Consider the following 16,038-nt stretch of genomic DNA (forward strand, 5'->3'; position numbering starts at 1 on the left):
CTTAATGGTGTATTATAATCAAGAAAAAGAGCTCCTTGACAATGAAAAGATTCCTGTTATCATTGATTGCATATATTACAGCTATAAAAAAATGAAGCTTGTTCATGCATACACATACACAATGGCTCAGATGAAGAAGGAAGAACTGGTGCATCTCTGATTAGAATTTGTAATAGGTCAAATTGATTCTTTGTTTTTACTGCACAGAGTTTTTTTGTGTGATTGTTTAGAACCAAGATCCAAGAAGGGTTTACAGAATACATCTTTGTGCTTCCAAGACATATAAACTAGTTTTAGGAAGACAAAAACAAGGTAAGATGACCTGTCTGTGTTTAAGCAGCGCAGTGTCCAAAGAAGCACTACAGATTTAATAAAAATCACACTTTGTAAAGGATTTATTCATTCTCACCTTCAGGTTAAAAATGAGGATAGAAGAAGACAAGATACCATCTACTAAATTAGCTACCCTTCTCCAAACAATGTACTTTTCAGGTTTAGTCACCAAAGGCAAGAGACTTTTTCTAAGTCTACTTATAAGCTACTAAATGAAGATAAACAATAACGCATTTCAAAAGAGAAAGAAGAAAAGGATATAGGTGTTCATCAAAGGAAGATGTGCTTGAGATGTTCAGAGTAAAGCAAACTGCAAGCAAGGACCATAGAAGTGCCTTAACTCCTATGGTACAGCCAACTTGATGAGGCTAAGATATAGTGCTGGGATACAGGCTTCATAATATTAATAAGCCTTATAATGGGACTCAGACTTGTGATGCCTTTTCTGCATTGTTTAATTTGGGCTTCATTTTAATTGTACTTATAAAAATACTTACATAACTCCCGCCAGTAACTATCTTCTGGGTCTGTACAGATGACTATGACCCATCTCCTCCAATGCATAATGATTACCCAATAAGCCACCAACTTATCTCTTACTTTGGGCTTTGAGGATCATCTGGTTACTACTTAAGAAATTTGCAAATTGCATGTGAGTAAATGTTTTTTGTCTATGTGCTGTCGCATAGATTTTAACATGAAAGAAATCCTCCCATACACAGAGGATAAATACATTTAAATAAATATGGTAAAGCTAAATTGATAAGGCAATCAGACAGCTATTTGAGCAAATAAGCAAATAAGCTATTTGAAGTACAGTCCTGTGTAAATCACAGACTGATGAAAAAGAAAATCCTACCAGTAACTCTGCTACAGCAACACTGCACTCCGCTGGTATACGGCATGGAACCTGATAACTCACCAAACCATCCTTCCTGAATGCAGAAGAGTTGTACTCTCATACTGTGGAAGATCAGAAAAGTGGACATTCAAGATGCAAGAAAAGGAGCAGATATTTGGATCTATTGATCTTATAGTAACAAAAAAATTTCTAATCAGGAACTGTGAGGTTTGGATTGTACACATTTGTACACTTGTAACTGGACTGAGAAATAAACAGCTGTTGTGCTCTGACTGTTAAAAACTAAACTGAGTGAAAAAGCATTTATCTTGGAGCTCTGTAAATCATGTTCTTTGACTGACCAGACATGAATGATGCATATCTTATTCCCATCACAGCTCTCTGGAAGAATTTCACTCTTGACTGATGTGGCTTTGTATTTCCATTTTTACACTTCTATGCAGAGACTATTAATGTGAGGCACATTGCACGCTGGTTTTGACATATAGAGTGGAGACTGGATGAAAATTACTCTGTATTATATTACCTATAAAAGCACATTTCCACTTTGTTCTAGAAGGACAACCTACTGAGATTCAGTTTCCCCCTTAAATTGTAGTCTTGCAAGTAACTATTGCTAGTTATCTCCAGCTGTGACAAAGGTTTTCAGAGATAAACTTCACTTCATTAGGCACTAACTTAAAACTGGAAACCAATAGGGGACTCTGAGTTAGGTGTTTTCAGTGAATTTAGATCAGAGAGGCTTCTGGGTTCTCTGATCATTACTTTCAGAGCTCAGTCTGTGAGGTTAGTGCTTTCATAGTGATACTTCTACCACACAGGGATTTCATTTCCTACCGTATCCATCTAATAATGTATGAAGCACAAAGTAAACAGGTTCAGTGGAAGATGAGCACTCCTGGAGTGTTTGGTTTAGATAGTGAAAATATAAACACTTTTTGCAGCTATCCAATCCACCTGGTAACTAAAACTTCTGAGGAGTACAAAGTAGAAGGTAGAGAGTATAAAAGATTATAAAAGGCTTTTTTGACTGTGGCTGGAATATAAAAAAGCAATTCAAAAATTAACAGTAGTCGTCTGGAAAGGTATGTGGACAGATAATGAGATAGACATATATTTATCAGTAAGGATGCATGCATGTGTGTGTACACACTTGAAAGGCAGCAAGATTCAGGACTGAGATATAATCTGGAGTGGATACATTTCAATAAGGACAAGTAATAAACTATATTAACTATCAAGTCAAAACCCCCAAAGATTAGGTGGATCAATAAGTACAGGGTAGAAGAAAGTATAAATTAAATTTATTATTACAATTTCCATTGAGCCAGATGATACTGCCATTCTTTCTGCTAACCAAATCTGTGATTACATCCTTCGCTTTGAACTGCTTTATGGAAAAATAACTTAATCTCATTATGTAAAAAAAATGTAACCTTATCTCCAGCTAGGGTTAAAAGGTCTAGCAAATAAGATATGTGGGACAAGGTGAATTTTGGGAGAAGCCTAGAGTGAATTTGACGATCTATTACATATGGTCCCCATTTGAATTTAGTGAATATAAAGTTGTATTTTCAGGACACGTCCAGTAACATCACTAGCTAGGCCTACCTTGTGCCTCCCATCTAAGAACATTTAGAAAGGACACAGTTTTATCTGTAAAGTACATTCCATGTCAGTGTGTTCACAATTATTTATTAGTATACATGCATTCCTCAAAAATGCTTCTTTAAAAAGAGGGAAATTGTGCCATTAAAAGATATTCTTCACTGCAAGGTGATTTCTTGAAGCGAAAAATTATTTTCTGCAATTCTTTAGACTTGTGGGATGTTAATTAATTGGCAACTTCACTAGGACAGGGCTGAATTGTTAGTGTCAGTGTACCACTTGATGACTTTCATTCCTGCTTAAACAACCAGCACTACATACTGTATCTTTTCCAGTGTAGGTATTCCCTCTTCACTTCTGCAGCACTGCTATTTTTTGCTTCATTGTGATGCATACAAGACTAAGGTGTATGCATGCAGGTATGTACACACACACACACACACGCATACACAATTTTTAAGAAGTATAGTCTTACTGATCTGTGATTGCACATGCCTTGCACTACACAGTAGTCCTCTAAAATGATAGCTTGTCAGATGAAAATTCAAAAACCATAAATGATTATGAACTAAGAATTTTTCTATGTTTGAATGTGAATGACAACATATAAAATTGTTTTCCTGACCTTTCTGGGGTATTTGTCATGCTTTGATAGACTCTGGGAAATGAAATATGTGAAGGAGTTGTTTATTAAAAAATAAAAGTAAACTAATTACCTTCTTTTTGTCTTTCTCTGTCTCTGCTCTTTAAGTCCAAAGTTAAGAGTCAAGTTACTGTTGGCTGATACTCTTTTTCAAAAGAGGGCCCTATTCAAAGTTCAGCTATGCAATTATGAAACCTCATTAAAGTTATTAGTTAATTGTTCTGTGTGATCTCACCCAAAACAGCCACTACTACTTTGAAATACAAATCAGTTTTTAAAAAGTTCTGAAGCTTTGAGTCTTCCCAAAAATGCTTTACAAGAATGTACAGTGCCCTGTAGCTTTTAAATTGAAAAATTATAATTAAAAAAACCCAAAGCAACCCAATGCTGTCCTAGAATGCAATGCGATTCTAAATATCATCTATAGGAATGTGCCAAATCATGCATGTACTACATATTTTTTCACTTCTCTCTCTCCCTCAGACTAATTTTGAAGCCTTTAAAGCTGAAAATGGGACTGCCTTTGACCATGGTCCTTTCCATGTCCCATCTGATGCTCCAGTATTGTATGGGACATAGCTTTAGCCAGAAAAGAGGAGAGTCACAAGATCTGTTTCTGTTATTAGCTGCATTATCATCACTTAATGCTCTGACTTAGTAGTTTTTATCTCACCTTTCTCACTCCTTTTATCAGCCTTTCAGACAAAAACCATCACAGAGGATTATATCAGAGATCACAATTTTGCCTGATGAGGACTTAGTAATTTAAATTCTAAAATCCCCTTTACAAAAACATACTGTATTCAATAAATGTTCTAGGATTAAATGTTGCATGACAAAACAGACTTGTACTGATTATTCACTTAAATGCTACTAGGTAATCCTGAGAACCAGGTGAGCTACCTGTTTGGAAAGTGTTTTCACTGGGTTGACCCTGACTGGAAACTGGGTGCCCACTGAGTCTGTTGTATCACTGCCCTCCTAAACAGAACAGGGCAGAAAAAATATAATAAATAGGTTCACACATTGAGATAAAGCAGGGGGAGACCACTCACCAGTTATCATCACAAACAAAATGGACTTAGGCAGGGGAAATTAGTGTCGTTTATTACCAATTAAATCAGAGTAAGATAGTGAGCCAAAAACTCAAATTGCAAAACACTTGCCCCAACCTCTCCCTTTTTCCTGGGCACGACTTCACCCTACCTATTTTCTCCCTTTCCTGTATGGCAGTGCAGGGTTTTGGGAAATGGGAACTGCTGTCTGTTCATCCCATTGCCTCTGTCACCCCTCATACTCTTCCCCTACTCCAGCATGGGGTCTTTTCCACAAGAGACAGTCCTCGAGGAATTTCTCCAATGCACGTCCCTCTCTTGCACAGTATTCAGTCCTTCGAGATGGATATTTTTTGAGACTGTGTTTAGGGATAGTAAATTGTTCTGCCTATATAAGATTGTTTCTCCTATGAATGCTGAATTTTAGCATTGGTGTATTTTAAAGCAGGGAGCAGATACTGAGGATTATAAATGTTTCTGTCTTTGCATGGCTGTCATCATCTGTCACACTTCAGCAAGCAGTAAGCCAAAGCCATTGTTCAAATCTTTGCCATAAAACACCTTTGCTCGTGTGCTGAGCAGATATATACTGCATGTCTGCAGCTAAAACTACTGAACTTCTGCAGTGCAAAATTTTGCCCAGCTCAGTGTGGTTTGGGAGATTTTTTATTCACAGTTTTATCTCTCAAGTATCTGTTGCATTTATGTTGGAAGAGCAGGTGGTGTGGCTTTCTTGAACTCTCCTCTGGTGCTGCACCAGGCCAGGTAAGGGCAGGAAGGGTAAGTAGCCTTTGCTGGTGGACTGTGCCCGAGGTGGCTATGGTGGGAAGTGTTGCCCAGGACATGAAGGGAAGATGAGAAATAGACTGAGATGGTTTTAGGGACATTAGCCAAATGACACATGAAAATATGGGACATTTAGAAATGTTCTTACAGTGGGACACTATGCCACTAGGAGAATGAATGAAATCCTGACTGTGTCATTTTCTGACTCAACTGTTCAATTTAGACATTCCCATCATATGCTCTTTGAATGTAAGAGCTAGTTTGTAAAAGCAAAGCTTTTACAATGGAGCTTTACCTCATCAGGTCTCATGCCTGAAATTTGTCTTATCTTAATGTATTGTTCCCAAATTCTACCACAGACTGAGTCAAGACTGCCTATATACTCTAAAGTGATGATTTTTCTTTAAAGCAGAGCATCTCAGAAATTGTTCAAATGAATCTAGGTTTCTACCTTCCCTGTCTCTTTGATCAAGCCTTTATGCTTATGCAGAGATTTTGTTCTCCCTTCCTTTATTGATCTCTTAAACATTTCAGCATTTAAATAAACTGTAAAACATTAAGTAGCTATCTGGATTCCAATAATAAATAGATTTAAAAATCCCTGAATAACAGCAGCAGCAGCAACAACCATAAGTCTGACAATTCATTGAATTGAAAGCAAAGTTTTGATTCAATTATTCTGCAGTCCTAGGATCATTCTCATCTACTAAGTCATCAGTAAAAACTTCATGGGCTACCATCAACTCCAAAATTATAGTCAAGTAACATTAGTTTTCAGAAGAAAATGCTGAGATTCAGATAATTGAAAAAATCATAACATAGAAATAGGAAACAAAAGCAAAAAGTGGAATTAGAGCAACATTCTTTATTAGCTTATCCAGCAGAATTATTTTAAGATTGCTTGAAATATTTGTATGAGGTGTTTTAAAACTAAACAAGTGGGTATAGTTTTTGCCCCAAATACTTTTATTTTTGTCTGAATCAGAGTGAAAGAAGCATGTGTGCCAAAACACAGAAGGTAAGAAAATCACAGTGACAAATTCATGTAATTATACAAATTATCTGTATAATTTTGAGGTCAACATTCTCCAAATTAAGCAAAGAAATGAAACCATCACTACACCCTGTGTATTTAAACCAATGTTTTTAAGTTTACTTAAAAAAATTCTTTCAATTTTCACAGAGAAATTTCACAGAGAAAGTGAACCTCAGGAAGAAATCTGAAGGAAAAATAATAAATCATAAGGATTGTCTTGCAGGAGACAATTCAAGCATAAGTAACAGGAAAATAAAGTGGAAATGTTTGCAAGAATTATAAACATTTCCAGTGACATTTCCACTGACCTTGCTGGTAAGTTGGAAGGGAAGAGATGAAAAGCTCATAGGAACAATTATGTGAAATGATATAAATGATGCTTGGATGTAAAATAAAATTCAGACTTTTTTGGTGTAGGTTAATGGTATAATCAACCATTCAGGGGGGATAGCACTACTATCATAACCACACAATTAGCTACTTTATAAAAACTGAAAATATTTGCATATAAACACTTTCTGACAAAGAATTCTTAGTTGAATAAATTAAAAAATTACTGTGAATAACAGATCTCTTCTCCCATCTATTCCTTCTGAATGCAGAAGTAGATTTTTGAAAGGCAGAGTTAAAGAAAATTTATTTTGTTAAGGTCATTTAGTTCTATTAAATGACATGCCTATTTCACTAGTAAAAAGTGATGTCACTAAGAGATAATTATTCAGTAGCAAAGACCAGACCAACATAATCACCATGACAATAAATGTGTTGATATGATAATGCAATAATAAAGAACCTCTGAAAACAGTGCAGCTCCTAAGTAGTTTGTACTTAATTTTGTTAGGGCTCTTAGTATTGGAAGTCCACACTCCTGCTGTAGCTAAACTCCATCCTTAGACCTGGTGTTTAGTATCTATGCATAGCAGCCCTCCTGACTGATATGTGACTTCAAAAACAATGCATGAGCCCATATTTTTATGAAGCTGATTTATCTTAAGGGTTACAAAGCAAAATTCCATTGCACTCTCTTTCACTGGTGATTCTTGCAAGCTTTTAATGTTTCAAATACTGACAATGACTTATCATTGGGTGATAGTTCTCAGTATTTGGAAAGTGATGTTGAAAGGTGAAGTTGTTGTAGTTCAGGAGGATAAATCATATGACAACAAAGAGCTAAAGTTGTTACTCTTGGAGAATGCAGCAGACCAGAAATGTAAAAATTTGGAAAAATATGAAAAATTTCTTGCAAGTTAAGATTCCTTACTTCAAAGTGGATCTTATGTTTGTCACACAAAGTAGATCTTATGTGTGTCTAGGCAGGTGAACCTTAAACTTCTTTGATACCACAAATAAGACACTGGTGGGAGAATGTGAAAATGTTAAATACTATATTTGCGTTTCATATGTGTTGTAGCCAATGAAGTCTGAATAAATTAATTGAAAACTAAAACAGTATGAAAACTAACTGCATTGATTAAAGTTTAGGAAGTTTTTTTTCAACAACAACTCTACATTAAAGTTTATCCTTCTCTTGAAAAAGACAGTCTTTCTTCTAAAATTGTCTGGGCATAACAGAACAGATGACACCACTGCAGCCTGCACAATATCTCTTATGTAGAAAAACAGGGATGGAATTTCCTCTGAAGTTTTAATTCTAACATCTAGCTACTTCTTATCTTAAATGAGTGAAGATGTCAGTAACAGAAAACTACTGAAAAGAAAGGAAGCTAAAATGTATTAGTGCTATAAGGGCTGTTGTTTCTTCATAACATTGTTCAAAGGATCTTTAGCCAAAAGGCTCTGTATATTTACACCTGTATTTTTCAAAAACACTTTTTGTTAAGTACATCTGAAAAAACCAAATGCATTTTACAAGGGTAGCATTCATCTGCCTTACCTAGAGGTGGATAGAGTTTAAAGTTCTTTGAAAATAGCTTAAAATTGAATTAAATGGGAAAGCTGAAGAAATTGAAACCAATATATTTTCTTTTGTACTAAGACAAGAATCTCAAAAGTACAGCAAAGCTGCAACAAATTATTTCAGTACTACTTATCTGGTAACACAAGAAAAAAATGAAACCCATCCTGCATTATTTTCTCACACCTTGATAAGCATGTTTGCAGAAGTAATATTTGTATCTTTCACTGAAACCCTATCAGAAAAAGCAAGGAGTATTTTCTCTGGGAACTATCTTCCTACAATCACACACAAGGCCTTCACAGTACAACCTTGCACCCAGCTCCTGACCTATGTGCTGCTGCTCTTTTTGACTGCAGGAGTAGTCAACATCAGGAAAGACAGTACAAGAGCTACAGCATATATTTGGAACATTATAAATAAGCAAATGGAAATGAGTACAATTCTTAGTCCTTGCCAGAAGGTCCTCAGTTCATGTTATGGCTTGGAATTCAGAGTAGTAATCCTAGCTGAAAATTATGCTCAGCATTTTAGGTAGCACAAAGGAAAGAAAGGATATATTTCAACACAGTGGTAAACAGTAACTGGGCATGTGTGAAGAAGTTTTATGATAGGCCTAACTGAAGTCAGTCACTTAATAACTCAGATAAGGAAGATACCTTTGGGAGAGCTGCACAAAACTACTGCACTTTAAATTAAAATAGAGTTGATTATAATTTATACAATTGAGAGAAGAAGAGAATAGTAAACTGCCTTGGAGATTCCCTGTTTGCTACAGTCATTCTTAAAATATGCTTAGACTCAATATCAGCCTGCAGATGGTTTAAGGTAGGGCATTTGGAAATAAGACCTGACATGTTCGAAGGTGGACAAGATACAACCATTAATCTCTGTTTTTTTCATACCCATACTCCATGAATGTTACTCCAGATATGTACTGGGGTCAGCTGACCTAAGAACTAAGCCTCTATGTTCAGCAAAAAAGGAACAGAAAGAGATACAATATGAAAGACACCAAGCAGATGAAATTTGGTGGTCAGATTTTTTTCAGCTGGATCAGTCATAATTAAGCCCTTGATTTGAGCCTGGCTCATTGCAGAGCTCTTAATGTCACAGCAGTGTTGTAGGTAGCTTCCAAGTGATGCAGACAGAAATTTGTTAACTCTTCTATGCTTCACAGACAAATTATTAATCACAAATGAAACCTTGCTTGAAATCCATACCCATATTTGTTATGGTATCAGAAGTAACTTTCCAAATCTTGGCAATCTAGGCCTGTAACCTCAGTGCTTTGTTTGACTTGTTATTTATAAATTTATCCAGAAAAAAAAAGGCATTTCCTAAGAAACTCCACCTCATTCAGTTAGTATGAAATCTAATGAAAACAATTTTTGTACAAGACAGAGCCTCTGCCACTAGTATGTATTTGGTTAACATTTTCTTTAATTGCTAGCAGAAGACCACTAATACTTAAACAATAGGCCAAATACATTTATTTTCCTGGTTTATCAAGATAAAGAGATTAGAAAGCACAGCTTTCCATATTAAATTTACGCAGCTGCCCTAATGTGGTAACACTAGTTACAGAGGTAAATGTGTATAGTTTTTAAGCTAGTAAACACTTTTTTTCTTTCTTACTTTTTCATAAGAAAAAGTCTGTGTCTGGGTAACCTTGCTGCTTCTTCAAGAAACTGACATCACATTAACAGTGGATGGTGCAGTGTCCTACAGTTGTCCTGATCTCTGTGTGGTGTCCAGAGGCTGATGCCAGTCAGAAGACACTTGCCTTGCAAAGAGCTGATGGAAAGTTACAAGCAGTGTGGCTGCTGCATTGTCCAGTACCTAGTACAAGCTCATCTACAGACTTACAGTCTCCTGGAAGATCTGCAACAGTTCTTTATAGTACTGCTGCACTTCTCTCATCAAGGTGAGGAGTAAACCTCAATTACACCCATATCATATTTGCAGGAGTTTTTTCTTGGTTTAGATCTACAGATTTCAGCTAAAGACGGTGATCTAGGTTGTATTTTCTGCCTTACTCTACAGATGTACAGTGCAAGTCTACAAAAAACAAAAACATTTTTCTCTTGAAATTACTTTATCATTTGTTGAAAACTTTCCCAGTGAATTTTTTCCAGTGTTTTTTTTTTCCTCAAAACATTTTCTAAACTGTTATAGTTCATTAAAACCATTATATTCTATCTAGAAACAGTTTCAGTGAATAATTTTCAACCATTTTATGCTTACTAGGACTCACAAAAATGCACATATGCTTAGATGTCCTTAAAGGAGAGCACTATTTATACCATCTGTGTTAATACTCTACAATACTAATGTACTTGTCCTTGTCCTAAATAAAATTAATGCTAGAATAGTTTTCTATTGCTAGAGCACTTTCAGATGGCCTAAATTAAAAAAAAAAAAAAAGCTTGAGTTTGCATGAATATCTATCCATAATGATGTCTCCATTTTATTCCTAATTAAAAGCTCATTAATATCAAAGACAATTGTAAGAAACCCAGATGAGACCATATCATTTGGGATTTTAAGACTGAAGGCACTCACCCTATCAACTCAAAATCACTTATTCAAAAACTACTGTAGACATTGTGTGAAATAAAGTATTATACTACAGCAAGCATTGATACACCTCTTTATGAAGGCTGTATGTGATGTTTCATCTTTCCGGTTACTTTCTAGCTCTGAAAAGTAACTTAACCCACAGAGTAACCAGAAACATCAGAGAAGAGAGGAACTGAAAGGGGTCTGAATTGATTCATTCTCAAAAGCACTGCACATTTTCAGCATTATTGGTGTATGGGGATAGGAAGAGATAAGCAAAAGAGGTGGATATATGAACAGAAAGGATAGTATTGGAGCTGTGAGATTTCCAGCATCTCCTCCAGAAGAGATCTTGTGTAATTTTTGGGCAGACACTATATAAACACATAATTTCTGTAGTGGCTAAGAAAAAACAAAAGCAACATTTATTTACCTTGTATGCTGAGGTATGAATATTATGTCTTTTGAATCTGGAGGTGAAAGAATATCCACAAAGCAATGAATGCTGATGATGTCCCTTTCTTCTGAAATATATAATATGACTTTCTCTAAACTCCATGCTATAATTAAAGTTATAATTAATTTAATTAAAAAAATTCACAGCAGTTCTAAACTTTATTACTTATCCCAATGGCAAATATTGCTAAAATAATTTAGAATTCAATCATAATCTTAAAACCAGTGTTTGTTTGAATGTATAGGTACAAGGGTGATATCAATTAGATGGAAATGAGATTTTCTTTTAAGGCTGTTCCTGAACAAGGACTATGATCACCACTATGATCATATTTTCAACCATGGAATCATAAAATCTATCAAGTTGAATGAGATTCATAAGGATCATTGAGTTCAATTCCTCATTTCTCACAGAACCACCTAAAAATAGATCACAAGAATAAGAACATAATCCTGATAATTCTGGAACTCTGATAGGCCTGGTGCTGTGTGCACTTCCCTGGGGAGCCTGTTCCAGTGATCAACCATGTTCCCAGTGAAGAACTGGTTCCTAATCTCCAATCTGAACTTTCCCTAATGCAGCTTCATGCCATTTTCTTGTGTCCTATCACTGATCACCAAAGGGAAGAGATGAGCACCTCCTCCTCTGCTGCCTCCCATGAGGAAGGACCCATGAGGTCCAATGGAGTCATTCAGTTGTCTCTTCCCCAGGTTCAACAAGCCAGATGACCTCAACCCTCAAGACCTTTCACTATCTTGATTGCTTTCCTCTGGACACATTCTAATGGTTGTTGCCCTCCTTACCTCCTTGTGGCACTCAGAACTTCCCCCAGCACTCGAGGTGAGGCTGCTCCAGTGCAGAACAAAGCAGGACAATCCCCTCCCTTGCCTGGCTGTGATGCTGTGCCTGATGCACCCCAGGGCTCAGGTGGCCCTTCTAGTTGCCAGGGCACTGCTGACTCAAGCCCAACCTGTAACCAACCCAGACACACAGATCTGTTTCTGCAGAGCTGAAATCTCTTCTCCTCCAGTTTAAATGTATAATCAGGATTACTCTGTCCCAGGTGAAGATTCTGGCACTTGCTCTTAAAATTCGTATGGTTGGTGATGGCCCAGAACTCTAGTCTATCCAGATTTCTCTGGAATGCCTCTCTACCCTTGAGGGAGTCCTAGCTTAGTACTATTGGCAAACTCATCTAAAATAGAATTGATTCCTTCATGCAGAGACTACGAAAATGTTACAGAGCATTGGCTGTAAAGTTGAGCATGTATAGCCACAGTGAGCATGAAAATCCCACATGTATAGCCATTATAACTCTTTAAACCCAACCCACCACCCAGTTTCTTACAAAAACTGTTATAACTTGTCTATCATTCTGATGGACATTTTGTCCACAATGATATTGTTCGAGACAGTGTCAAATTTTGCTAAAATTCAAAAATCCCGTATAAACTATTACTTTATCCATGGGCACTAAGATCCAGCTCTGTAAATCTAGCAAGGAGATTAAAAATGAAAACCTTCTTTTTTTCCTATGGGATATTAATTTAAATTACTTTGAATTCAGAAATAATTAACTGGAAAATCAGCTACAGGCCAAAGTCACACATGTAGTATCCAATGATCATTTTCAACTGGGAGGTCTAGGTAGTAAAAATACATTTAGTTATCTAAAAGTGTCTTTGAGTAGCTTTAGATACTTTGTGAGCCCCAACTTAATGGATCAAAATTGAGCTCCACACAGTTGCAAAAGAAGACTTTATTTTTTAAACGAGACACTGAGATGAGAATTTCTACTGCTCAACAGACTGAAATCCATTGATCAGTGGTGTAGAGAAATTTTGTTTCATGGTGCCATAAATCTGACTGGAATTAACAACGGCTAACTTTCCATATGGTATGAAATTGCCAGATGTGCAACTATTGTAGGTTCAGGGGCTGGCAAGTGGCATGAGTAACACAGAAAGACAAAACCTGCAATACCAACAGTCTTCACTCCTGTAAGTCTATCAGAAATGGTTATCTGTGCTAGCATTTTTTTGAATATATCACATTATTATTCATGATCTCTAATAGTACATATATAGTAAGGAGAAACCATAAACCTCAAAGGAATGTTTTGACTGGCCAAACTGAGTCCTCAAAAATCTCTTAAGACCCATGACTTTCTATTGATGCTCAGGGCCTCACACAATGTCATTTAAGATATACTCAGGCTGCTTCTCAGTCTTGCATCTCAGCCAAATTTGGTTTTTGTGTTTCAGAATGCAGAAGAATGATACTCAAAAAGGAACAGCACAGTTCTTGGTTTTTGGGCACCATATCTTAATTCAACATATTTTATATAATTCATAGGCCAGAAAATCCTCTGTAAAGCAGCAATCTTTGGTCTTGTGCATGACAGAAATACAAACCAAACTCCCTTCCATCCCCAAGCTAATTTTTTCCCAAAGATTTCTATGCTTTTCCATTTGATTTCCTGATTCCACATCCAACTCGTTCAAAAACATTGTAATAATGTTTTTTGCTCAGCAGTTCCACTAGTTTTGTAAATGAAACCAGGAGAAGAAAAGAATGTAGTAATGATGAATCCTCTTTTACTGAAGCAGCTGCTATGGGTATAATATTCATAAAGATTAAAATTAATATCTTTTTAGGGGCTTTTTGGAAAGGGAAAAGAGCAATGACTATAGATTTCCTTACCCCATATAATTATAAATACACAGAACTGAGTCATAAATTTAAAGGAAATTAATACCTCAGTCTAGCAAAGGATACAAAGCTGTGAAAAGTGTTCAGTGTTTCCAAAATATTGTCTTTTCTGGCTAAGCAAAAATAAAAATTATTTGCTGTTTTCCTCCTTTCCTGACATTATAATTACTTTATTATTATAAGTGATTGTATACCATAATTGGATGAGAGAATAGACTAGAATAAAACAACAATCACCCAAAATTCCATTTTCAGTCTCCTTCAAAACAGAAAGAACACAAACTGTGGCTTCAATTATTAAAGGAGCACTTCATTAGTGAATATTAAAAGAATAACCAATTGAGATGCATCATCATAAATTCTAGCTATCCTCTTCCCTGTGTAAAACTGTCTGAGCTCAGCTCAACAATTTCATACCCTTCTTTTTAGTTACTTTATGCCTTTATGCTGTGACAGAAGAATTGAATACTTCAGCTTAAGACTGAGGACAGACCAGATTTGCTGAGATGACATCCCCCACCTATTATTCACACCTGCGATCAGGTTTGCTATTTCATGTAACTCTTCTATTTTTTTCTCTAAGATTTAATAATCTGACCTAACATTGATCATATCATCATGATTTACTTTGGTTGCTTTCATTGCTGAACCCATGCTTCTCAAATCAAACTTTCATAGATTATATCAGAAAATGTCTATTTTACTTTAGGGTGTAAGGGTGTATCTCTAGTATTTTGTTTTATTCGAAAAAGACTGACCAAAGACCTGGTCAAGGTCTGATATCTCAAAAGATGTTTCAACAGAACAATCAGCCTTGTCTTTGGTGCAAAAGTACATTCTTTTGCATCTCTTCTGTCTCAGAGAGAGCTGAGAGTGAGCAAGTTTGGGTTGAAATGCATGAAGGTATATATGACTTCAGCAGTGCGAAATGTGAACCTGTCTTGTGTTGTACTCACAACCCTTGAGACTCCTGTGCCTCTTGCAGGTGGACACCTAAAACCTGGACTAATTGTGGATATGGAAAACACATCTATTATGTTCAATTCTGAGTGGGCATGTTGTCAGATGTCACTACCACTGCTTAATAGAGGCACAGCTTCCTAAAATAACATTGTGGTTTTTGAAGACAGTTCAGGTTTTGCAGACTAGTTTCACTTCCAACTAAATCTTCTGCAAGGTAAGAAGATGAAAAGGAGCTTCTTCCACTGAAGTCAAAGCAGCTTGCCAGTGGTATTGCTGGAAGCAGCAATGCTGTGGCTCGAACTTCAATTAATTTCTGCAATCAAGGAATTTTGCCAATGTTTGTGTACTTGAGAACAAATTGCATGATCAGATTCATACTAAATAGAAGCAATTCTTTACTCACTGTCAGGATTTCCCTAGGTTTATGAGTTTTCTATCAGCTTTGATGCATCTGGCATAGTGTCTAGCACCCAGACAGGACTTCCTCAGGTAATTTTAGGTACAAAAACATTATTTTTTTTTAGATTACCAACAGTGGATATCTCAGATTAGAATCCTGGATTTTCCTTCCTTCTTTACTATATAAACAGAGTTAAAATAAAAAGTCCTTTCACTTGCACTCAGGTTCCACTACTCTCAAAGGCAGCAATATCACACAGCACATAATGCACATAAAACATTTAATGTGACAGGATGACTCATATACATGAAGTCAGTCAGGTAAAGGATAATTGTTTCCTCAATAGATTATGTTGCTTTTTCCATTTCTGTCACTCTAACATTCCTAGAAGTGCCTGGGGTTTTTTTTTTTTTTTTTTGTTCCATCATATAAAATCTTTATTTTTAATAGGGTCATTTAAACACAATACTTTGTGCTAAAAGAAAAAAATAAATTGGAAAATGACATCCCATTTTCAATCAGTCAGTATCATACAAAGCATACACTTTGGAGATAGAAACAGAAAAAAACAGCACACTTTTCTAAATGCATAGATGCACTATAGTGCAATGATAATGTCAATTCTGATAAAATTTCAGCCTCCAGGTTTTTGCCTAGGCTTCTGGTATCTATTCATTGAAACCAAGACCTCCTTTATAGACATAAG

At 36.0% G+C, this 16,038-nt stretch overlaps 1 protein-coding gene across 6 annotated transcripts in view; it reads right to left on the reverse strand.

Moving 5' to 3' along the window:
• Positions 1–16,038, reverse strand: part of LINGO2 (leucine rich repeat and Ig domain containing 2) — a 478,753-nt gene that overhangs the window by 9,951 nt on the left and 452,764 nt on the right. The gene's annotated exons all lie outside the window — the stretch shown is intronic.

Source organism: Passer domesticus, chromosome Z, assembly GCF_036417665.1.
Source record: "Passer domesticus isolate bPasDom1 chromosome Z, bPasDom1.hap1, whole genome shotgun sequence".
Classification (NCBI taxonomy): Eukaryota; Metazoa; Chordata; class Aves; order Passeriformes; family Passeridae; genus Passer; species Passer domesticus.